Raw genomic sequence first — 25,943 nt, forward strand, 5'->3', positions numbered from 1 at the left:
CCCCCCCCCCGTGTCCCCACAGCCCTCCCTCAGAGATCTATAATAATAGATAATGTCATGTTTTAGAATGAACAGAGATCTATAATACTAGATAATGTCATGTTTATAGGCTCAGCAGAGCTCTATAATACTAGATAATGTCATGTTTATAGGCTGAACAGAGCTCTATAATAATAGATAATGTCATGTTATAGGCTGAACAGAGATCTATAATATATAATGTCATGTTAATAGGCTGAGCAGAGCTCTATAATAATAGATAATGTCATGTTTACAGGCTGACAGAGCTCTATAATAATAGATAATGTAATGTTTATAGGCTGAGCAGAGCTCCATAATAATAGATCATGTCATGTTTATAGGCTGAACAGAGCTCATAATAATAGATCATGTCAAGTTATAGGCTGAGCAGAGCTCTATAATAATAGATAATGGCATGTGTTTAGGCTGAGCAGAGCTCTATAATAACAGATAATGTCATTGTTAATAGGCTGAACAGAGCTCTATAATAATAGATAATGTCATGTTTAGACTGAACAGAGATCATAATAATAGATCATGTCATGTTTATAGGCTGAGCAGAGCCTATAATAAAATATGTCATGTTTATAGGCTGAACAGAGCTCTATAATAATAGATATGTCATGTTTTAGACTGAACAGAGATCTATATAATAGATATGTCATGTTTATAGGCTGAGCAGAGCTCTATAATAAATATGTCATGTTTATAGGCTGAAAAAGCTCTATAAATAATAGATAATGTCATGTTTATAGGCTGAGCAGAGCTCTATAAAAAATAGATAATGTCATGTCTTTAGGCTGAGCAGAGCTCTATAATAATAGATAATGTCATGTTTAAGGCTGAGCAGAGCTCTATAATAATAGATAATGTCATGTTTATAGGCTGAGCAGAGCTCTATAATAATAGATAATGTCATGTTTATAGGCTGATCAGAAGCTCTATAATAATAGATAAGTAATGTTTAGGCTGAGCAGAGCTCTATAAAAATAGATAATGTCATGTCTTTAGGTGAACAAGCTCTATAATAGTAGATAATGTCATGTTACAGGCTGAACAGAGCTCTATAATAATAGATAATGTCATGTTATAGGCTGAGCAGAGCTCTATACTAGATAATGTCATGTTTTTAGGCTGAGCAGAGCTCTAAATAATAGATAATGTCATGGTTACAGGCTGAGCAGAGCTCTATAATAATAGATAATGTCATGTTTATAGGTTGAGCAGAGCTCTATAATAATAGATAATGTCATGTTTATAGGCTGATCAGAGCTTATAATAATAGATAATGTAATGTTTATAGGCTGAGCAGAGCTCTATAATAATAGATAATGTCATGTCTTTAGGCTGAACAGAGCTCTATAATAGTAGATAATGTCATGTTATAGGCTGAACAGAGCTCTATAAAAATAATAATGTCATGTGTTAGCTGAACAGAGTCTATAATAATAGATCATGTCATGTTTTCTTGTTCGAGCAGAGCTCATAATTTTAAGAATGTCATGGTTACAGGCTGAGCGAGCTCTATAATAATATAATTATTCATGTTTATAGGCGAACAGAGCTCTATAATAATAGAACTCTGTTCAGCCTAAAGACATGACATTATCTATTATTATAGAGCTCTGCTCAGCCTATAAACATTACATTATCTATTATTATAGAGCTCTGATCAGCCTATAAACATGACATTATCTATTATTATAGAGCTCTGCTCAACCTATAAACATGACATTATCTATTATTATAGAGCTCTGCTCAGCCTGTAACCATGACATTATCTATTATTATAGAGCTCTGCTCAGCCTAAAAACATGACATTATCTAGTATAGAGCTCTGCTCAGCCTATAAGCATGACATTATCTATTATTATAGAGCTCTGTTCAGCCTATAAACTATCTATTATTATAGACCTCTGCAAACCCTATAAACATGACATTATCTAGTATTATAGAGCTCTGTTCAGCCTGTAAACATGACATTATCTATTATTATAGAGCTCTGCTCAGCCTAAAGACACAACATTATCTATTATTATAGAGCTCTGTTCAGCCTATAAACATGACATTATCTATTATTATAGAGCTCTGTTCAGCCTATAAACATAACATTATATATTATTATAGAGCTCTGTTCAGCCTATAAACATAACATATATTATTATAGAGCTCTGCTCAGCCTAAAGACATTATCTATTATTATAGAGCTCTGCTCAGCCTATAAACATGACATGATCTATTATTATAGAGCTCTGCTCAGCTTAAAGACATGACATTATCTATTATTATAGAGCTCTGTTCAGCCTATAAACATGAAATTATATATTATTATAGAGCTCTGCTCAGCCTGTAACCATGACATTATCTAAAATTATAGAGCTCTGCTCAGACAAGAAAACATGACATGATCTATTATTATAGATCTCTGTTCAGTCTAAAACATGACATTATCTATTATTATAGAGCTCTGTTCAGCCTATAAACATGACATTATCTACTATTATAGAGCTCTGTTCAGCCTAAAGACATGACATTATCTATTATTATAGAGCTCTGCTCAGCCTATAAACATTACATTATCTATTATTATAGAGCTCTGATCAGCCTATAAACATGACATTATCTATTATTATAGAGCTCTGCTCAACCTATAAACATGACATTATCTATTATTATAGAGCTCTGCTCAGCCTGTAACCATGAGATTATCTATTATTATAGAGCTCTGCTCAGCCTAAAAACATGACATTATCTAGTATAGAGCTCTGCTCAGCCTATAAGCATGACATGATCTATTATTATAGAGCTCTGTTCAGCCTATAAACATGACATTATCTATTATTATAGACCTCTGCAAACCCTATAAACATGACATTATCTAGTATTATAGAGCTCTGTTCAGCCTGTAAACATGACATGATCTATTATTATAGAGCTCTGCTCAGCCTAAAGACACAACATTATCTATTATTATAGAGCTCTGCTCAGCCTATAAACATGACATGATCTATTATTATAGAGCTCTGTTCAGCCTATAAACATAACATTATATATTATTATAGAGCTCTGTTCAGCCTATAAACATCACATATATTATTATAGAGCTCTGCTCAGCCTATAAACATGAAATTATATATTATTATAGAGCTCTGCTCAGCCTGTAACCATGACATTATCTAATATTATATAGCTCTGCTCAGCCTAAGAAAACATGACATTATCTATTATAGAGCTCTGATCAGCCTATAAACATGACAGTATCTATTATTATAGAGCTCTGTTCAGCCTGTAAACATGACATTATCTACTATTATAGAGCTATGTTCAGCCTAAAGACATGACATTATCTATTATTATAGAGCTCTGCTCAGCCTATAAACATTACATTATCTATTATTATAGAGCTCTGATCAGCCTATAAACATGACATTATCTATTATTATAGAGCTCTGCTCAACCTATAAATATGACATTATCTATTATTATAGAGCTCTGCTCAGCCTTAAACATGACATATCTATTATTATAGAGCTCTGCTCAGCCTATAAACATGACATTATCTGTAATTATGGAGCTCTGCTCAGCCTAAAGACATGCCATTATCTGGTATTATTGTCACAATTCGTGTGTATAGGTGGCAGGGAAGTCAGGTGCAGGAGAATTAAACCTGGTAAAATGGAGTAATTTAATAAAACAAAACATAACTCCAAAACCATAAATACAAAATGAACCAAATTAGGTACGAGGACCGTCACGCACCAAATACAAACAACACGACACTGAACATAAAACAATCTCTGACAAAGACATGATGGGAAACAGAGGGTTAAATACACAACAGGTAATGAATGGGATTGAAACCAGGTGTGTAGGAAGACAAGACAAAACCAATGGAAAATGAAAAATGGATCAATGATGGCTAGAAGACCGGTGACGTCGACCCGCCGAGCACATTTAAGTCATTTAGCAGTCATGAGCACCACCAGAACAAGGAGAAGCATCGACTTCGGCAGAAGTCGTGACAATTATTGAGCTCTATTCAGCCTAAAGACATGACATTATCTGTTATTATGGAGCTCTGCTCAGCCCAAAGACATGACATTATCTGTTATTATGAAGCTCTGCTCAGCCTAAAGACATGACATTATCTGTTATTATGGAGCTCTGTTCAGCCTATAAACATAACATTATCTATTATTATAAAGCTTTTTTCAGCCTATAAACATGACATATCTATTATTATAGAGCTCTGCTCAGCCTATAAACATGACATTATCTAGTATTATAGATCTCTGTTCATTCTAAAACATGACATTATCTATTATTATAGAGCTCTGTTCAACCTATAAACATGACATTATCTATTATTATAGAGCTCTGCTCAGCCTGTAACCATGACATTATCTATTATTATAGAGCTCTGCTCAGCCTAAAAACATGACATTATCTAGTATAGAGCTCTGCTCAGCCTATAAGCATGACATGATCTATTATTATAGAGCTCTGTTCAGCCTATAAACATGACATTATCTATTATTATAGACCTCTGCAAACCCTATAAACATGACATTATCTAGTATTATAGAGCTCTGTTCAGCCTGTAAACATGACATGATCTATTATTATAGAGCTCTGCTCAGCCTAAAGACACAACATTATCTATTATTATAGAGCTCTGCTCAGCCTATAAACATGACATGATCTATTATTATAGAGCTCTGTTCAGCCTATAAACATAACATTATATATTATTATAGAGCTCTGTTCAGCCTATAAACATCACATATATTATTATAGAGCTCTGCTCAGCCTAAAGACATTATCTATTATTATAGAGCTCTGCTCAGCCTATAAACATGACATGATCTATTATTATAGAGCTCTGCTCAGCTTAAAGACATGACATTATCTATTATTATAGAGCTCTGTTCAGCCTATAAACATGAAATTATATATTATTATAGAGCTCTGCTCAGCCTGTAACCATGACATTATCTAATATTATATAGCTCTGCTCAGCCTAAGAAAACATGACATTATCTATTATAGAGCTCTGATCAGCCTATAAACATGACATTATCTATTATTATAGAGCTCTGTTCAGCCTGTAAACATGACATTATCTACTATTATAGAGCTATGTTCAGCCTAAAGACATGACATTATCTATTATTATAGAGCTCTGCTCAGCCTATAAACATTACATTATCTATTATTATAGAGCTCTGATCAGCCTATAAACATGACATTATCTATTATTATAGAGCTCTGCTCAACCTATAAATATGACATTATCTATTATTATAGAGCTCTGCTCAGCCTTAAACATGACATATCTATTATTATAGAGCTCTGCTCAGCCTATAAACATGACATTATCTGTAATTATGGAGCTCTGCTCAGCCTAAAGACATGCCATTATCTGGTATTATTGTCACAATTCGTGTGTATAGGTGGCAGGGAAGTCAGGTGCAGGAGAATTAAACCTGGTAAAATGGAGTAATTTAATAAAACAAAACATAACTCCAAAACCATAAATACAAAATGAACCAAATTAGGTACGAGGACCGTCACGCACCAAATACAAACAACACGACACTGAACATAAAACAATCTCTGACAAAGACATGATGGGAAACAGAGGGTTAAATACACAACAGGTAATGAATGGGATTGAAACCAGGTGTGTAGGAAGACAAGACAAAACCAATGGAAAATGAAAAATGGATCAATGATGGCTAGAAGACCGGTGACGTCGACCCGCCGAGCACCACCCGAACAAGGAGAGGCATCGACTTCGGTAGAAGTCGTGACAATTATTGAGCTCTATTCAGCCTAAAGACATGACATTATCTGTTATTATGGAGCTCTGCTCAGCCCAAAGACATGACATTATCTGTTATTATGGAGCTCTGTTCAGCCTATAAATATGACATGATCTATTATTATAGATCTCTGCTCAGCCTAAAACATCACATGATCTATTTTTTAAAGAGCTCTTATGAGAGCATGATCATAATACTGTAGTCTTCTGTCTTTTTATTATAGAGCTCTGATGTAATCAAACCTATTGTTTTGATGGATTTCTTCTCATTAATCTCTTAATGGATTAATGGTAAAAAAAACACTACTCAGACAACAACAAGGGAACAGAGTGTTCCATGGGTGGCGCTGTAATAAGCATTCAAAGTCTAAGGCCTTTTCTCAATTAGAGTTGCTCACCTCCTCCATCCTTTCTGGCTTTCTCTTGAAAAGGTCAAAGGTAATCGAAGAGAGGCAAACTTGATGAAAATGTGCTTGTATAAAATGACTCTCCTTCTCTAATCTTGCTTCGGCAAATTACGTTTCCACGGTGGAATCCCAAAATAAATGCATAGTGATAAAAATAAATGCTAGTTGGGTCATTCTACTATTATATATACTATACTATACTATACTACTATATTTCTACTATTATATATTCTATACTATACTACTATATTCCTACTATTATATGTACGACACTACTATATTCCTACTATTATATAGACTATACTATACTACTATATTCCTACTATTACATATACTATACTATACTACTATATTCCTACTATTATATATACTATACTATCCTACTATATTCCTACTATTATATATACTATACTACTATATTCCTACTATTATATATACTATACTATACTACTATATTCCTACTGTTATATATACTATACTATACTACTATATTCCTACTATTATATATACTATACTATCCTACTATATTCCTACTATTATATATACTATACTATACTACTCTATTCCTACTATTATATATACTATACTACTATATTCCTACTGTTATATATACACTATACTATCCTACTATATTCCTACTATTATATATACTATACTACTATATTCCTACTATCATATATACTATACTATGCTATCCTATTATATTCCTACTATTATATATACTATACTATCCTACTATACTCCTACTATTCGGTGCCTTTTGGACCTCATCACTTTTGGAAAGAAATGATATGTTTTTATAAAAAGTGGTCCTCTATGTTATATATTCTATACTATACTACTATATTCCTACTATTATATGTACGACACTACTATATTCCTACTATTATATAGACTATACTCTACTACTATATTCCTACTATTACATATACTATACTATACTACTATATTCCTACCATTATATATACTATACTATCCTACTATATTCCTACTATTATATATACTATACTACTATATTCCTACTATCATATATACTATACTATGCTATCCTAATATATTCCTACTATTATATATACTATACTATCCTACTATACTCCTACTATTCGGTGCCTTTTGGACCTCATCACTTTTGGAAAGAAATGATATGTTTTTATAAAAAGTGGTCCTCTATGTTATATATTCTATACTATACTACTATATTCCTACTATTATATGTACGACACTACTATATTCCTACTATTATATAGACTATACTATACTACTATATTCCTACTATTACATATACTATACTATACTACTATATTCCTACTATTATATATACTATACTATCCTACTATATTCCTACTATTATATATACTATACTACTATATTCCTACTAGTATATATACTATACTATGCTATCCTACTATATTCATACTACTATATATACTATACTATACTACTATATTCCTACTGTTATATATACTATACTATACTACTATATTCCTACTATTATATATTATACTATACCACTATATTCCTATTGTTATATGTACTATACTATCCTACTATATTCCTACTATTATATATACTATACTACTATATTCCTACTATTATATATACTATACTATGCTATCCTACTATATTCCTACTATTATATATACTATACTACTATATTCCTACTATTATATATACTATACTATCCTACTATATTCCTACTATTATATATACTATACTATCCTACTATATTCCTACTATTATATATACTATACTGCTATATTCCTACTATTATATATACTATACTACTATATTCCTACTATTATATATACTATACTATACTACTATATTCCTACTATTATATATACTATACTATCCTACTATATTCCTACTATTACATATACTATACTATACTACTATATTCCTACTATTATATATACTATACTACTATATTCCTACTGTTATATATACTATACTATCCTACTATATTCCTACTATTATATATACTATACTACTATATTCCTACTATCATATATACTATACTATGCTATCCTACTATATTCCTACTATTATATATACTATACTATCTTACTATATTCCTACTATTCGGTGCCTTTTGGACCCCATCACTTTTGGAAAGAAATTATGTGTTTTTATAAAAAGTGGTCCTCATGAGAGCCAGTTTTTATCATAGCTCTTGATGGTTTTTGCGACGGCACTTGAAGAAACATTCAAAGTTCTTGACATTTTCTGCATTGACTGAGGTGAAGTTATGGGTCCTACATGGGTCTGTGTTATTGTTAGGTGATGTTATGGGTCCTACAGTAGGTCGAGGTTGTTGTTAGGTGAAGTTATGGGTCCTTCAGTAGGTCTATGCTATTGATAGGTGAAGTTCTGGACCAAGGCTGATGGAAAAACTAGCCAAATAAAACTTTACTGGTTGAAGTGTTTTTTAATCTTGAGAGTATAGGGGGTGCTGTTTCAACTTTGTGAAAATTGGTCCCCAAATTAAACTGCCTCGTACTCAATTCTTGCTCGTACAATATGCATATTATTATTACTATTGGATAGAAAACACTCTCTAGTTTCTAAAACCGTTTGAATTATGTCTCTGAGTGAAACAGAACTCCTTCTGCAGCACATTTCCTGCCAGGGAGTGAGATTTCAGAAATCGAGGTCCCTGTTCTAGGGTCAGTTTATAAGTCCCTGTGTACGCTGTGGGGCTACAAACACTGCATACGCCTTCCTCTAGATGTCAGTAAGTGGTGAGAATTTGAATGGAGTGGATTGCGCAATCTGGGACCTTATATAAGACCCTGGAGCGGAAGTACCGTCCTTTTCAACGGTGCGCCTGACGCAGTATGGACACCAGAGTGGCCTCCTGCCAAGCTTTCGTTTAGCCAGTTCTATATCTCCGGTCATGTTTTTATTCGTTATAGTTGTTAAAGACATCATAAGGTAGTTAATTTAAACCGACTTATAGCAATTTATATCAGTTTATTGCGATTTTCTGGCATTTCTTTGTGACGCGCTTTCAAGATTTGGACACCTTTCCGGCACATGCCGAACGTTAGCGGCTATTTCGACAGGACAAGAGTACATCTTTCGACCAAAAGACGATTGTTCTGGACAAAGGACACCTTTCCCAAGATTCTGATGGGAGTTCATCGAAAAGTAAGAACTATTTATGCTGATAAATCGTTGTTCTGTTGAAAAATGTTAAATGCATAAGCCGCCATTAATTTCTGTGTAGCCTCTGTTTAGCGCACGCTGTATTGCGCAGTAAGGTTAATTTTAAAAATTTAACAAAGCGATTGCATTAAGAACTAATTTGTCTTTCATTTGCTGTCCACCCTGTATTTTTTAGTCAAGTTTATGATTATTTATTGATTAGAAGAGGTGCCTCTCCAAGATGGCGCCCGACATTTTCTGGGCAGCTTGGCAACTTTTCTCATTGTATAACCACGATTTGTGCCGCTAAATATGCACATTTTCGAACAAACTCTATATGCATTGTGTAATATGATGTTACAGGACTGTCATCTGAAGAATTCTGAGAAGGTTAGTGAAAAATTAATATATTTTGGTGGTGAATACGTTATCGCTATGTTTGGCTGGAATCAATGCTGTTGTGTGGTTTGCTATTGTGGTAAGCTAATATAACGATATATTGTGTTTTCGCTGTAAAACACTTAGAAAATCTGAAATATTGTCTGGATTCACAAGATCTGTGTCTTTCAATTGCTGTACGCTGTGTATTTTTAAGAAATGTTTTATGATGAGTAATTAGGTAATACACGTTGCTCTCTGTAGTTATTCTAGTCGCTTTGGGGAGAGTTGTGATGGTGGCTGCAATGGTAAACTATGATTTATACCTGAAATATGCACATTTTTCTAACAAAACATATGCTATACAATAAATATGTTATCAGACTGTCATCTGATAAAGTTGTTTCTTGGTTAGTGGCTATTTATATCTTTATTTGGTCGAATTTGTGATAGCTACTGATGCAGTAAAAAAATGGTGGAGTAAGAAAAGTGGTGTCTTTTGCTAACGTGGTTAGCTAATAGATTTACATATTGTGTCTTCCCTGTAAAACATTTTAAAAATCAGAAATGATGGCTGGATTCACAAGAAGTGTATCTTTCATCTGGTGTCTTGGACTTGTGATTTAATGATATTTAGATGCTAGTATTTACTTGTGACGCTATGCTAGGCTATGCTAGTAGCTTTTCTACTGATGGGGGTGCTCCCGGATCCGGGTTTGGGAGGTGTTAGAGGTTTTAAGTATGAAGCAGTTGATTTGCGACAATAACATTATAATATTAATCAGGAGATTCAAACGAGCCTTACAGTTATAATCTGATAATGCAATAATATGGTAATATTCGGAATACCTTGTGAAAAACAAATCTTCCCTTGCCATTTTTGCTCCAGGCAGATATACTACATCCATAACTAGCGGTTTCTGCATTAGCAGGGAGGAGTTTGTGCAACCAAATTGCGTGCGCGTCGGGCTCGATGCGTCAATATTATTAAACACAGAAAGGGGCCTATATTGGAGACCATAAGTCGTCTGGCACACTGCTTAGGATTTCAACAACTTTAATAACTTATTTCTAGCCGACAATCATCGATGTTACTACTAATGTGAAAACAAGACAATATGACTATTGTTGCTCACTTGACTGTCTTAAGACAATTGTCAAATAATATTAACATTCATTAAAGACTTCAATTGTTGTACAACATGATGGCTACGCTGTTGGCATCACCTTTTTCAGTGGATTTCTACTGTTGTGGGCCTTTAACCATCTGTCTGACTTTTTCATTCACACAGGAGAGAGACGGGACTATCATGGATCCGCTGGGGAGCCTCAACAACCTCATGATGCTGATGAGGCAGAACAGAGTCTCTCCAGATTAGAACACCTCAAGAAACACCAGCAGAGACCAACAGGGAAGAAACCTCACTGCTGCTCTGACTGTGGGAAGATCTTTTCAAAATCATATACATTACAATCACACCAGATAATTCACACTGGAGAGAAATCTCATAGCTGTGATCAATGTGGGAAGAGTTTTATTCAGTCAAGTCATCTGAAAACACACTAGCTGACACACACAGGAGAGAAACATCATAGCTGTGATCAATGTGGGAAGAGATTTACTCAGCCAAACAACCTGATATCACACCAGTGTACACACACAGGAGTGAAATATCATAGCTGTGATCAATGTGGGAAGAGATATTCTCGTAAAAGATCTCTGATCAAACATCAGAAAATACATACATGAAGTTGTTTCATGATATCAATGAAATAATGTCACAATGTAGAATGTTTTAACATTGTAGTAGGAGTATTTTAATGACGTCACAATGGCATGATAATGATGGCAAAGTTGTCTAATTACTATGTCATCGTATTTCCAGGCCACTATAGTGTCTTCTCAGATAATGGTAGCTAGCTAACTAGCCTTTTCACTGTTGTTTAAGCTGCAGTCAGAGTCACAATGTAGAACCCTAAATGTTTGTCCCCTGTTTAATTGATTTCAACATGATATGGATATTAGCCTCAGGGGGAAAATAAAGAGTACTATTTATGTGATTTAACAAAACGTTACTAACAAATAAAGAGTTGTGTTACACTCAAAATGCAACACTTCAAAATGTAGCGAGCTGTTTTCTACAAGTTGTCCTCTAACCAGTTATGTACACATTATTCCCAGATTCCGTGTGGTTTTTGAGCTGTTAGTTTCAACAGGACGTTCAACCTCATCTCCCTCCTCTCGCACAATTGAGTTCAACATGATATCGAAGAGTGATGACAAATAAGTTTTGCGTTCCTTTGTTTAGTGACCCCTAAATGTAAATGCATCACTCCCAAATGTAGCTGACTGTCTTCTGCAGGTTGTCCTCTAACCAGTGAGGTAAAAGTTATCTCCCATTTCCATGTTTTGTTTTAGTTGTTAGTTTCAACAGCACGTATAACTGATTTCCCCCCTAATCGATATCAGTGATTTATTGCTACTTGTCAAAACAACAGCGTTCTTGGTGCTTGTGCATTTTATAAGGTGCTTGTTTAAAAAAATACATGTAAAATGATTGTGGCAGATGTTTCTGTATATAGCACATGTTATGTTTAGGTTTTCAATTTATCCCAAAATGTTTCTGCATATTGGTTATTGATTTAGACATGTTAAAACTGTGTTTCGACATTGGGGCTATCCCACCTAGAAACATTTAATTGAAAAGACTTTGAAAATAAGACTATGCAACCAAATATTTCATATTTACATTTCACGTAACATTTAATGATAATTATTTATGCAACCAGTTGACCATTTTTGGTACAATTATATTGACATTGTTGCCCTGCTTTTAGGATATCAGGGTTAATTCTCAGATGTGCCAAACCAAATGTACTTGAGCATGAGGACTGGGCCCAGATCCAACAACATGCCTATCTAGTGAACCCTAAAAAGAGAGAGAAGCTCCGCAGTGAGGTGGAAAGTTACTACAGATATTGCAGGAGTTTCCTCTTGAAATCAGACATGTTTAAGGAAAACTTGCTGATTTGTCTCCCAGGTGGGCACTCAAAATGTTTGTGTTTTGCATTTAGCCAGTGAGTTGCCATGGATCACAATTTATGACTGCATGTTTTTCCGTATTTTGTTTGGGCTCGTTCCAAGGGGACAATGGTTCTAGAAGCTAGTGAGTTTTAGGAAGCCGAAAGTTCTAGAAGCTAGTGGGGGAAAATATTTGTTTGTTTTTAATTGTTGCCAGCCAGTAGACACACTGTTCATATTGTAGAAGGTGAAGCATTGTAGTTGATTATAATTTCAAAATTAGTTTTAAGATTCTAGAAAGAAAAAGGAGAAAACTAAGATTGTATATTATTATTTAGAAATGTGTTTTTAAATTGACAGGTGATGCATTTTAGTTGATTTTAATATGAAATGGAAGTTGTTTTGTTGGTGGTGAGAACTTGTCCAACAAAAATATAGGATATATTTGTTGTCTTGAGGAAGGTGTTACAGGCTTTGGTTTTTCCATTTATGTTTTGAGGTTGGACTTTAGCACATATAGCTCATTAGCACTATGAGGGAATTTTGTGTTAAACCTTACTAATGCTTGTGTAGTAAAATATAATTATTTAAGCCGAGGCATTGGGCTTGAGATTGTTAAAGAACCTTACTCCTATAACATAGAAAAGTGTGTTGATATAGGCCTGTTCTAATTGTTCTGAGTGTGTAGAATGACCGCATGATGTTCGGACACTCAGCCAAGAATATGACAGAAACTGACTGGTTCCTCCACAGACTAAAGGTTATACCCTGCACACCAGTAACAGAGCTATTGTTTTGGAGCCCGTTTCTGGGGAAAGATTGTGGTGGAGTGTTACGAATCCCTTTTGGCCCGACAGTCTAGGGGGGATGGTAATGGGACCCATAACATAACTCACGCAAAGTGTAATAGTGACAAAGTAACAGTGAGAACAAAATAACCACAGACAACTAAATTCTACCGTCAAACACTCAGGGTTTATTTGCAAACACACGGTAAATGGGAGGCAGGAAAAGGGACCGAGCTGGACCCAAGGAAAGAAAGAATAAGCATCCAAAAACACCCCTAAGCTAGACTAGCCTATTTAAACAACTAACTAATCAAAAATACAGTGGGTGGTCCGCCCAGTTCTAACTAGTGTATTTAACAAAGTTTACCTACGGGTAGTGTATGCCCATGGGCGACCTGTCTGGTTAGCCCCTTTCCCCACCATCAAACAAACACCATAACAAAACCAATACTCACAGGTGGGGACAAAGTGACATGTATCCTAAACCACACAAGAGATCTACAGACATTTGGCATTTACAGAGAGATTGCTCTAGAGAACACAACTGACAGGGTTTTTAAACCAAGGGAAAGGGACTGTGATTGGGTAGGAGAAAAGGAGCAGGTGTCTTCTGATTAGCGACTGATTGATGACTGATTGGGGAATGATGATTGTCACCTGTGAGTAGGGGAGAAGGAGAGAAAAGAAATGCACACAGGATACACACAGAATACACACAGAATACTTGTATCCGTAACATGGAGAAATCAGAATTAGCTAAGTAACATAGATAATTAAGATGTTTTATCTGCAGAATATGCTGATATGAACTATTGACCTCTTGTTATTAGAATGTATCCTTTCTGAGTCTGGTGTTGGCAGCTGCACTTCCTCCCTCAAATGGGCCTCAGTCACCTTGGGTCCAGAGAGGGGAGAAGTCAGGCTAATCCATCACATGTCCCTCTTGCTATGCAGAATATCAGCATCGATCACATGTCCCTGTTGCTATGCAGAATATCAGCATCGATCACATGTCCCTGTTGCTAGGCAGAATATCAGTATCTATCACATGTCCCTGTTGCTAGGCAAAATATCAGTATCTATCACATGTCCCTGTTGCTATGCAGAATATCAGCATCTATCACGTGTCCCTGTTGCCATGCAGAATATCAGCATCGATCACATGTCCCTGTTGCTAGGCAGAATATCAGCAGGGACTAAGGCAAAAGGGTGCTCATTAGTCTTTCAGTTGTTATTCTTCTGTTTTTTTATCCTCTTATGTTTGTTGTGTACTAAATATTTCTGTTTATTTTCATTGTTTTTTTGTACATTTTTTCCTGTGAAGCCATTGTGTTGCATCCATGTCTGAAATGTGCTGTATAAATAAAGCTAGATTTGATTTGAACATATTGCAAAATAAATTAACCCCATGACTGACCAATCAACAGACTCTTGCTAAACCAATGAACAAATATGTGCAAAAGCAACACGTATCTTGGTCCATCTTAGTATGAAAAACAGTATAAATTCAGTATATCTTCCACTGTGTCAATATAGTGCATGGTATGTACGTTTAATATCACGTTTCAACCAACCAGTACATTTGTTGAAAATGGAAAAAGTTGAAATCAACAATATGTCAAAGGATTCACCTACTGAAAACTGAAACAAACAATTGGATCAAACAGATCAATCCCACTGACATTGGGTTTGATTCAGACCCTGCCAGCATGGCCAGAGATGTAACTTATAACCACAGAACCAACACAGACCTTTCATGCCTGACTAAAAACACCTAAATATTAGATTTACTGCCCTGGTCTAGTATGTCACTGCCTCAGACACCATTCACAATGCTGGCTGAGGTACGAGTAAAACATGACATATTATTTCCTAGCCATTCACAATGCTGGCTGAGGTACGAGTAAAACATGACATATTATTTCCTAACCAAAAAAAATCCCCACTCCTTTATCAACTAGTCACCCACTGTTTAACCAGAATAACATGAATAACATGTCCTTCAAACTGTTAGAATGTTAGTCCATAATCAACTATTATCTCACTGTTTAACCAGAATAACATGAGTTGTGTCCTTCAAACTGTTAGACTGTTAGTCCATAATCATATTCAGCTACCTAGATGTCATGTATTGTCATATCATGTTCTCTATAATGAAACATCACCAAGTGAAATAAAGTTGATAAGATACTCTTAATAGACATTAAATCAAAAATGGTTGCTCAGAAATCATTAATTATCATGTTGCTCTCATGAAATGAACAACATATTTGAATAATTGCAAGGAACATAGAATAATTGCAAGGATCATATTTGCATGTTGCACATGGACCGTAAGAAATTATGAATGTATTGAAATGCCTGGGCTCGCAGGGAATGTGTTAATTCATAACCCATAATTTATACCTTTTGCTCGAAAAGGAGGCTGGCACGCTCCCGGACCTTACTTCTTACTTGGCAGGAACTAATGGGGATCCATAATAAGCCCCAGGAATAGTAGCTGCTGCATTGGCAGGAACTAATGGGGATCCATAATAAACCCCAGGAAGAGTAGCTGCTGCTTTGGCAGGAACACAGTCATGTGATATGTGGTATAGAAAAGTCCAATCTTAGAAATGGGAGGCACGATACTGTGTATCTGCAGGTGTCTATCTGGTCAAAACCACTGATACAGGTGCCCCTCCACGCTCTGGTGGGATGGATCATGTCTACAGAGAAACCTAGATTCAAATAATTAGTTTTGTGTGTATTGGGTATATGTTGTGAAATTGTTAGATATTACTTGTTAGACATTACTGCACCGTCGGAGCTAGAAACACAAGCATTTCACTACACCCGCAATAACCAATAAAATGTGATTTGATTTTGATTTGAAATAAATATCCTATTTATCAAAGGTGCTATTGGCTGGGGTCAAAATTACTCCAAAGGATTTTAATTTGTTAAAAGTCCATTTTGATACAGAAACCCTAAACCATGATTTAGATTTATTATGAACAAGTTGATTGACAAAGTCATGAAAAATGGAATAAACCACATTCAGGCTATGATTAAAGATATGCATCTTGGGTCAAAATGATCCATGTTAGAAGTATGGTTCAATGCAAATATGTAGTGGGTGTAAAGTTTGTTTTAAATTCTCACTCATTAAACACGAATCAATCAACACATGCTTCTCTTTGAACGACTTAATATAATATTACACTTTTATGAAATAAATGAAAAATAAACTTTAGGTTCCTCAACTGCGTTGCCCACTCCAGTCAGCAAACGGCGATGTGCGTCTTTTAGGTTCAGGCGATGCTGCCAGTGTGACGTGTAATCTAGTGGACGGGACGCTCCTTCAACAACAACAGCTAGTCAGACACCCCCGTAGCTTTCTAGCAAACATAGCTACAACATTCACGCTCTTTACACTGTTTTGGTGTATATTAGTCGCGGTGTATTAAACACACTTCTGTTAAATGTACTTGTTGGCCCATTTAATTATATATTTACGTTGTTTGTCAGCTAGCTGGTTTGCTAAGTTAGCTTAGAACTAGGCTAGTCGCTAGTGCTAGCTAGCTAACATCTCCGACCATGAGTTCACTAAGCTACTCTCCTCCTGCTAAAGAAGAGGTTGTCTGCTGGACGGAGAAAGAAACTCTCGTAAAAGAGGAGGAAGAAGAGGAGTATGTTACAATACAAAAACAAGTAGAGGGTGAGGCTGTTACAGTGAAAGAAGAAGAGAAAGACGTTACAGTGAAAGAAGAGGAAGACGCGTTCAGAGTGAAAGAGGAGGAGGATGTTACAGTAAAAGAAGAGGAGGATGTTACAGTAAAAGAGGAGGATGCAGTTTTTGGAGTGAAAGAGGAGGAGGGGGAGATAACTGTCACATTGGAGGAAGAAGAGGAGGTTGGAGATCTGTTTAACACCAGTAAGTACCGTCTCTGCAGTCGTTGAACCAATATGCAGTAAAGGGGTTCTACACTTTAATGTTGTTCTGTAGGAATGGCTGAAGCTACACTGTAACGTGTAGAACATTATGAGTGGACCATCAACAAAACGTTAACAATTGATCAAATGCATCCAATGACAATGCCTGAAATACTGTAGTCCTCAATATCTCCTATTAGATTAGCCCAATATGTAGTCTTAAAGGGGAAATCAGCAGTTGTTACATCCATTTTGGGACTTATACATTAATGATATGTAAAAATTCACTTATAAATGCCTCATGAGCTTAGTTCAACTGTTGTACCCCATCAGAACCCAAAATATAAGCTTTGTTTTACTCCAATGTTTGTCAGTAAATATAAACAAACACTGTATATCCTCAAAACATGGTTAAAACTATAATGTTGATATCATTGATGGTTGCATTTCTCCAGCCCCATCCCTCAACTTTTTACCGAAACGGGCAGGAAGTACGCTTTGTTATTGTTTCTACTGCTGATTGCTGCCCCTGTTACTCCTCAAGGTCCAAGGGCTGTATGTTATTTTCAGAGATAGACTGGGTCTGACAGGTAAAATAGTCAAATAATCCATCTAAATGTGAATCGATTCTCAATTGCGATACGTTTCTAGAAACATAAATTGCTGTACTTTCATATCACATCAAAATAATTTCACACAATAGTTTCATATCACGTCAAAATAGGTAATCAGTCGCGATGCCCCAAAAGGTTAACCAAATTCCTATCTCGTCATTTCTCCTTCCTTCAGGCTTCTTTTTCTTCTTTGGACTTTATATGGCGGTTGGCAACCAACTTTAAGGTGCATTACCACCATCAACTAGACTTGAGTGTGGACCTCAGTTCATCTTTTAATCACCCACGTGGGTATATACCAAGACAGTCGTGAAGAGGGCACAACAAAACCTTTTCCCCCTCAGGAGACTGAAAAGATTTGGCATGGGTCCCCAGATCCTCAAAGGTAATACAGCTGCACCATTGAGAGCATCCTGACCGGTTGCATCACCGCCTGGTATGGCAACTGCTCGACATCTGACCGTAAGGCGCTGCAGAGGGTAGTGCGAACAGCCCAGTACATCACTGTAGCCAAGCTTCCTGCCATCCAGGACCTATATAATAGGCGGTGTCAGAGGAAAGCCCACAAAATTGTCAGAGACTCCAGTCACTCAAGTTATAGACTGTTTTCTCTGCTACTGCACGGCAAGCGGTACCGGAGCGCCATGTCTAGGACCAAAAGCCTCATCAACAGCTTCTACCCCCAAGCCATAAGACTGCTGAACAATTCATAAAATCGCCACCGGACAATTTACATTGACCCCCCCACCCCCCTCCCTTTTGTGCACTGCTGCTACTTGCTGGTTGTTTTTTACCAATGCATAGTCACTACGCCCCCACCTTCATGTACAGACTACCTCAACTAGCCTGTACCCCCGCATACTGACTCGGTACCGGTGCCCCCTGTATATAGCCTCCACACTGACTCGGTACCCCCTGTATATAGCCTCCACACTGACTCGGTACCCCCTGTATATAGCCTCCACACTGACTCGGTACCCCCTGTATATAGCCTCCACACTGACTTGGTACCCCCTGTATATAGCCTCCACACTGACTCGTTACCCCCTGTATATAGCCTCCACACTGACTCGTTACCCCCTGTATATAGCCTCCACACTGACTCGTTACCCCCTGTATATAGCCTCCACACTGACTCGTTACCCCCTGTATATAGCCTCCACACTGACTCGTTACCCCCTGTATATAGCCTCCACACTGACTCGTTACCCCCTGTATATAGCCTCCACACTGACTCGTTACCCCCTGTATATAGCCTCCACACTGACTCGTTACCCCCTGTATATAGCCTCCACACTGACTCGTTACCCCCTGTATATAGCCTCCACACTGACTCGTTACCCCCTGTATATAGCCTCCACACTGACTCGTTACCCCCTGTATATAGCCTCCACACTGACTCGTTACCCCCTGTATATAGCCTCCATACTGACTCGGTACCGGTGCCCCCTGTATATAGCCTCCACACTGACTCGTTACCCCCTGTATATAGCCTCCACACTGACTCGGTACCGGTGCCCCCTGTATATAGCCTCTTTATTGTTATTCTCATTGTGTTACTTTTTATTATTACTTTTTACTTTTTATTATTACTTCTACTTGGTAAACGTTTTCTTCTTCTTGAACTGCACTGTTGGTTAATAAGGGCTTGTAAGTAAGCATTTCACTGTCAAGTCTAAGTTGGTGTCTTGACGGATTTGTAAAAAACGGTTTGTCATAAAACACTATATATATTTTTTTTATGTTGCTGACACCCCTCCCCAGAGGTGTCTCATTATTGGGATTCATTGCTGATTCCTACCTGTAGCTCACTATGAGGTGTCTTGTGATACAGGTTAAGGGCCCTGTTGGAGATTGGTGGTTGGTAGCGGAGTCGAGGGAACAAGCAGGGTTGGACAGGGCCATGTTATTATCCCACACACAGTCTCTGTGGTTCATATGAACCCCGTTCCTGGGAATTAGATTTGATTACAAATCGCCCCGGTCTGTTTCCACAAAAGGGTTCCGTCTGTCCCGTTCCCAGCTAGGTTACGAGGCGCTTTGTTGCCAGTACCTATGACTGGTTGATAGGGGAAACCTCCATGCTTATTATAGAAAAAGTAATTAGGGGAAAACTATTTAGTAAACTGAAATAAAACAACAAACCTGTTTGAAAAAGGAAAACTATTCCAAAACTATCTTTGACTCCAAAACTAAAATAGTCTAAAATATTAACCAGCATGAATTATGTTCAGTTTGAATAATTTATATCTTAACTTTGGGCAAAAATATAATTGTGTTTTAAATATTTTTTTATGTGGTTTTAAAGCTTCTGAACCTGGTGGCTGCTAAATGCTGCCATGGGTTGGCAATGTTTCAAATAGACCTAGCTTGTGTATCACTAGCTATCACCAGAAATACTTTAAGAAATGATGATATTGGAAACTCCTTTCGATTCGTATTAACAGCTTAAAGAAAATAACATTGGCATGAAGTAACCTCTGTGAAAAAGAAGCACAACTTTACAAATGTTTTCAGAGATGTGAGATAATTAACTTGTTCTCTGTAATATCGTATAGCTTTGCAATCGTGACATTACGTACTTTCAAGGAAAATAGGCAGGTTTCCCAACTCATACCCTGACATTAAAAAGGGATTTTCGTGAGAATTAGCTTAGTTGTCTGTGTGTCACAGCATGACAATGTGAACGTGATTGGTCGACAGTCTCTTGGACGGGAGTTATATACGCTTTGACATTTTCTGGAATAGTTTTTATTTGAAAACGTTTTTGTTTACTTGCCTGCCTATTGAATTTGGAATGCACTGTACTGTTCATCTCGGAAACTCACTGAGATAATTCCTTTGTTACAGCAGTAGCAATACAGGGATATAACATCGACAGAAAAGACAGGAATGCTTATGGGGGTGGTGTTGCTGTATACAGTGCATTCGGAAAGTATTCAGACCCCTTGACTTTTTCCACATTTTGTTACGTTAATGCCTTATTCTAAAATTGATTAAATAATTTTCCCCCCTTTCAATTAGCTAATTTATTTGGCACACCTGCATTTGGAGAGTTTCTCCCATCCTTCTCTGTAGATCCTCTCTAGCTCTGTCAGGTTGGATGGGGAACATCACTGCAGAGCTATTTTCAGGTCTCTCCAGAGATGTTAGATCGGGCTCAAGTCCGGGCTCTGGCTGGGCCACTCAAGTACATTCAGAGACTTGTCCCGAAGCCACTCCTGTGTTGTCTTGGTTGTGTGCTTAAGGTCGTTGTCCTGTTGGACGGCGAACCTTCACCCCCAGTCTGAGGTCCTGAGTGCTCTGGGGCAGGTCTTTCATCAAGGATCTCTCTGCACTTTGCTCTGTTAATATTTCCCTCGATCCTGTCTTGTCTCCCAGTCCCTGCTGCTGAAAAACATCCCCACAGCATGATGCTGCCACCCATGCTTCACCATAGGGATGGTGCCAGGTTTCCTCCAGATGTGACTCTTGGCAATCAGGCCAAAGAGTTCAATCTTGGTTTCATCAAGCCACAGAATCTTGTTTCTCATGGTCTGAGAGTCCTTGAGGTGCCTTTTGGCAAACTCCGAGCAGGCTGTCATGTGCCTTTTACTGAGGAGTGGTTTCCGTCTGGCCACTCTACTATAAAGGTCTGATTGGTGGAGTGCTGAAGAGATGGTTGTCCTTCTGGAAGGTTCTCCCATCTCCACAGAGGAACTTTGGAACTCTGTCAGAGTGACCATCAGGTTTTTGGTCACCTCCCTGACCTAGGCCCTTCTCCCCCGATCGCTCAGTTTGGCCAGGTGACCAGCTCTAGGAAGAGTGTTCCGTTTAAGAATGATGGAGGCCACTGTGTTCTTGGGGGACTTCAATGCTGCAGATTTTTTTTGGTACCCTTCCCCAGATCTGTGCCTCGACACAATCCTGTCTAGGAGCTCTAGGGACAGTTCCTTTGACCTCATGGCTTGGTTTTCACTCTGACATGCACTGTCATTTGTGGGACCATATATAGACAGGTGTCTGTCTGCCTTCCAAATCATATCCAATCAATTGAATTTACCGCAGGTGGACTCCGAACAAGTTGTAGATACATCTCAAGGATGATTAATGGAAACAAGATGCACCTGAAAGCAATTTTTAGTTTCATAGCAAAGGGTCTGAATACTTATGTAAATAAGGTATTTCTGTTTTTTACCTGTTTTCACTTTGTCATTATGGGCTATTGATGACACACCTCTGAAACAAGATAGCCTAACCATCAGAAAAAAACTCTTCCTTAGCCTCCTCCTCCCGCTGCTGCTGGCCTTTGTAAATTCTGATGTTATGCTCCTATGGTTTCTGGTAATAGACTACACCAGCAGTTGTTATGCTCCTATAGTTTCTGGTAATAGACTACACCAGCAGTCGTTATGCTCCTATAGTTTCTGGTAATAGGCTACACCAGCAGTCGTTATGGTCCTATGGTTTCTGGTAATAGGCTACACCAGCAGTCGTTATGGTCCTATAGTTTCTGGTAATAGGCTACACCAGCAGAAATACTATCAGACATCCCCAAATGGGCACATTTATAGGCCTATATTTGATGACACACCTCTGAAACAAGATAGCTTAACCATCAGAAAAAACCTCTTCCTTAGCCTCCTCCTCCCGCTGCTGCTGGCCTTTGTAAATTCTGATGTTATGCTCCTATGGTTTCTGGTAATAGACTACACCAGCAGTTGTTATGCTCCTATAGTTTCTGGTAATAGACTACACCAGCAGTCGTTATGCTCCTATAGTTTCTGGTAATAGACTACACCAGCAGTCGTTATGCTCCTTTAGTTTCTGGTAATAGGCTACACCAGCAGTCGTTATGGTCCTATAGTTTCTGGTAATAGGCTACACCAGCAGTCGTTATGGTCCTATGGTTTCTGGTAATAGGCTACACCAGCAGTCGTTATGGTCCTATAGTTTCTGGTAATAGGCTACACCAGCAGTCGTTATGGTCCTTTTGTTTCTGGTAATAGACTACACCAGCAGTCGTTATGCTCCTATAGTTTCTGGTAATAGGCTACACCAGCAGAAATACTATCAGACATCCCCAAATGGGCACATTTATAGGCCTATATTTGTGTGCAGGCCAGGTAGACTAATCCTACTTCTATATGAGTAATCAGGTGTGTGTTCTTACTCAACATTGACAGGAGTGTTTCAAACAACAGACAATGAATAAATTGCCAAAACTGGCGTATCTTACGGGGTCAGATCTGGGTGGTCTGCCAGGGACCGTTTCATTTAGTATCCGTTTGGGTCGGTTGGGGAATGATTGTAATTTCCCCATAGTATGTTGTACCGAAGTTGACCAACTGAAAGGGAGTGTAACTTTATGACTATAATTACTGTTACCCATGCTAATTTATGGAATAAATTGAGACTCACGCTCATCGCCTGTGGAAGGCGGGGCTTCCAGCGATGCACCGATTTAATAGTATGTTGTACCTCGTTTCCCTCCATCAGGGAACAGTAGTTATAGTCATAACATGTGGATTTAATAGTATGTTGTACCTAGTTTTCCTCCTTCAGCGAACAGTAGTTATAGTCATAACGTTAAGCTTGTCATATGATGAACTTCAACTTAAATACTGGATCTTGCTGTGGGACAGTTTTTTGTATTCAGATCTCTGAAATGCACTCTAACTACGTAACATTTAGTGTCTCCTTATGTTACGCAGGGAAAACAGTTTTCATGGAAACAGAAATCCTAAATCATTTCAGAGTTTGCTATATCCAATGGTTCTAACCTGAGAGTCACCTTAACTTTGTTGACAACACCCGAATCGATACTGTCATTAACGCGGTTCTTCAATAATTACACAATACTTAATACTGTAGCTGTTTAGTTAGTCACATATTCAACTATCATAAGCTGATCCAGGAAATCATTTTCTGAATGCCAGTCAAATGACAAACATCACGATGCAACAACAACCAAAGTGCTTCTTCATTCATTACTCTGGTAAAGACAATTATGCCGTGCTCCATGTTGGATCCAACATCCCTAACAAATTGATGTTATTGTCTGCTTGATTTACCGTAGGGTCTCTTTAGTCTGTTTGGACACAGAGATACTTAGCTCATAATGTGTAGAGAACTGTTTGTTGATGGATAGGCGACTGTACAACACACAGAGCTATTTTCCTTTATTCAGGACATTTAGAATGACAACACATTACAGAGTAGCCTAGTGGGATTATTCACGAAATTATCTGGTTATGAAATGTTATGACAGACATTTTAGTTTCCATGTTTCACCTGAAATATTAAATGATGTATAGTCCTAGATCTGTGTTATTGTTAGGTGAAGTTATGGGTCCTACAGTAGGTCTATGGTATTTGTATAACTATAATTTCTATAACTAGTGGTTTCCGCATTAGCATGGAGTTTCTGCAACCAAATTGCGTGTGCATCGCCCTTATGCGCCAATTTTAGCAAACACAGAAAGGGGCCTATATTGGAGACCAAAAGTCGTCTGGCACACTGCTTAGGATTTCAACAACTTTAATAACTTATTTCTAGCCTACAATCATCGATGTTACTACTAATGTGAAAACAAGACTAAATATGGCTTGTTGCTCACTTGACCGTCTTAAGATAATTGTAACATTCATTACAGACGTCAATTGTTGTACAACATCATCTATCATGTTGGCATCACCTTTAATAGTGGATTTCTGTTATGTCCCTTTAACCATCTGTCTGACTTTAGGAGAGAGACATGACTACCGTGGATCCTCTGGGGAGTCTCTACAACATCATGAAGCTGACGAGGCAGAGAAGAGTCTCTCCACATCAGAGCACCTCAAGAAACACCAGCGGAGACCCACAGGGAAGAAATCTCACCGCTGCTCTAACTGTGGGAAGAGTTACTTAAGATCAAATTCACTAAAAGTACACATGAGAATTCACACTGGAGAGAAACCTTATAGCTGTGATCAATGTGGGAAGAGTTTTACTCGCTCAAACGGCCTGATAGTACATCTGAGAGCACACACAGGAGAGAAGCCTTATAGCTGTATTCAATGTGGGAAGAGTTTTACTAGCTCAAGCTGCCTGATAGTACATCTGAGAGCACACACAGGAGAGAAACATTATAGCTGTAATCAATGTGAGAAGAGTTTTACTCGGTCAAGCAGCCTGGTATCACACCAGAGAAAACACACAGGAGAGAAACCTTATAGCTGTAATCAATGTTGGATGAGTTTTACTCAGTCAAGCAACCTGGTATCACACCAGAGAACACACACAGGAGAGAAACCTTATAGCTGTGATCAATGTGGGAAGAGTTTTACTCAGTCAAGCAGCCTGGTATCACACCAGAGAACACACACAGGAGAGAAACCTTATAGCTGTGATCAATGTGGGAAGAGTTTTACTACATCTAGCCATCTGACTATACACCAGAGAACACACACAGGAGAGAAGCCTTATAGCTGTACTCAATGTGGGAAGAGTTTTGTTACATCTAGCCATTTGATTTTACACCAGAGAACACACACAGGAGAGAAACCTTATAGCTGTAAGCAATGTGGGAAGAGTTGTACTCGGTCAAGCAACCTGGTATCACACCAGAGAACACACAGGATTGAAACCTTGTAGCTGTGATCAATGTGGGAAGAGTTTTACTACATCTAGCCATCTGATTGTGCACCAGAGAACACACACAGGAGAGAATCCTTGCTGTGATCAATGTGGGAAGAGATTCTATGATAAAAGATCTCTAAATAAACATCAGAAAATACATGGAGTTGTTTCATTATATCAATGAAATAATTTCACAATGTAGAATGTTTAAAAATTGTAGTAGG

General features: G+C 37.5%; 1 pseudogene; it reads left to right on the plus strand.

Moving 5' to 3' along the window:
- Positions 1–11,087: 11,087 nt before the first annotated feature.
- On the plus strand, positions 11,088–25,554 carry LOC120020571 (annotated as a pseudogene).
- Positions 25,555–25,943: the final 389 nt, after the last annotated feature.

This window comes from Salvelinus namaycush, chromosome 25, assembly GCF_016432855.1.
Source record: "Salvelinus namaycush isolate Seneca chromosome 25, SaNama_1.0, whole genome shotgun sequence".
In the NCBI taxonomy this organism is placed as follows: domain Eukaryota; kingdom Metazoa; phylum Chordata; class Actinopteri; order Salmoniformes; family Salmonidae; genus Salvelinus; species Salvelinus namaycush.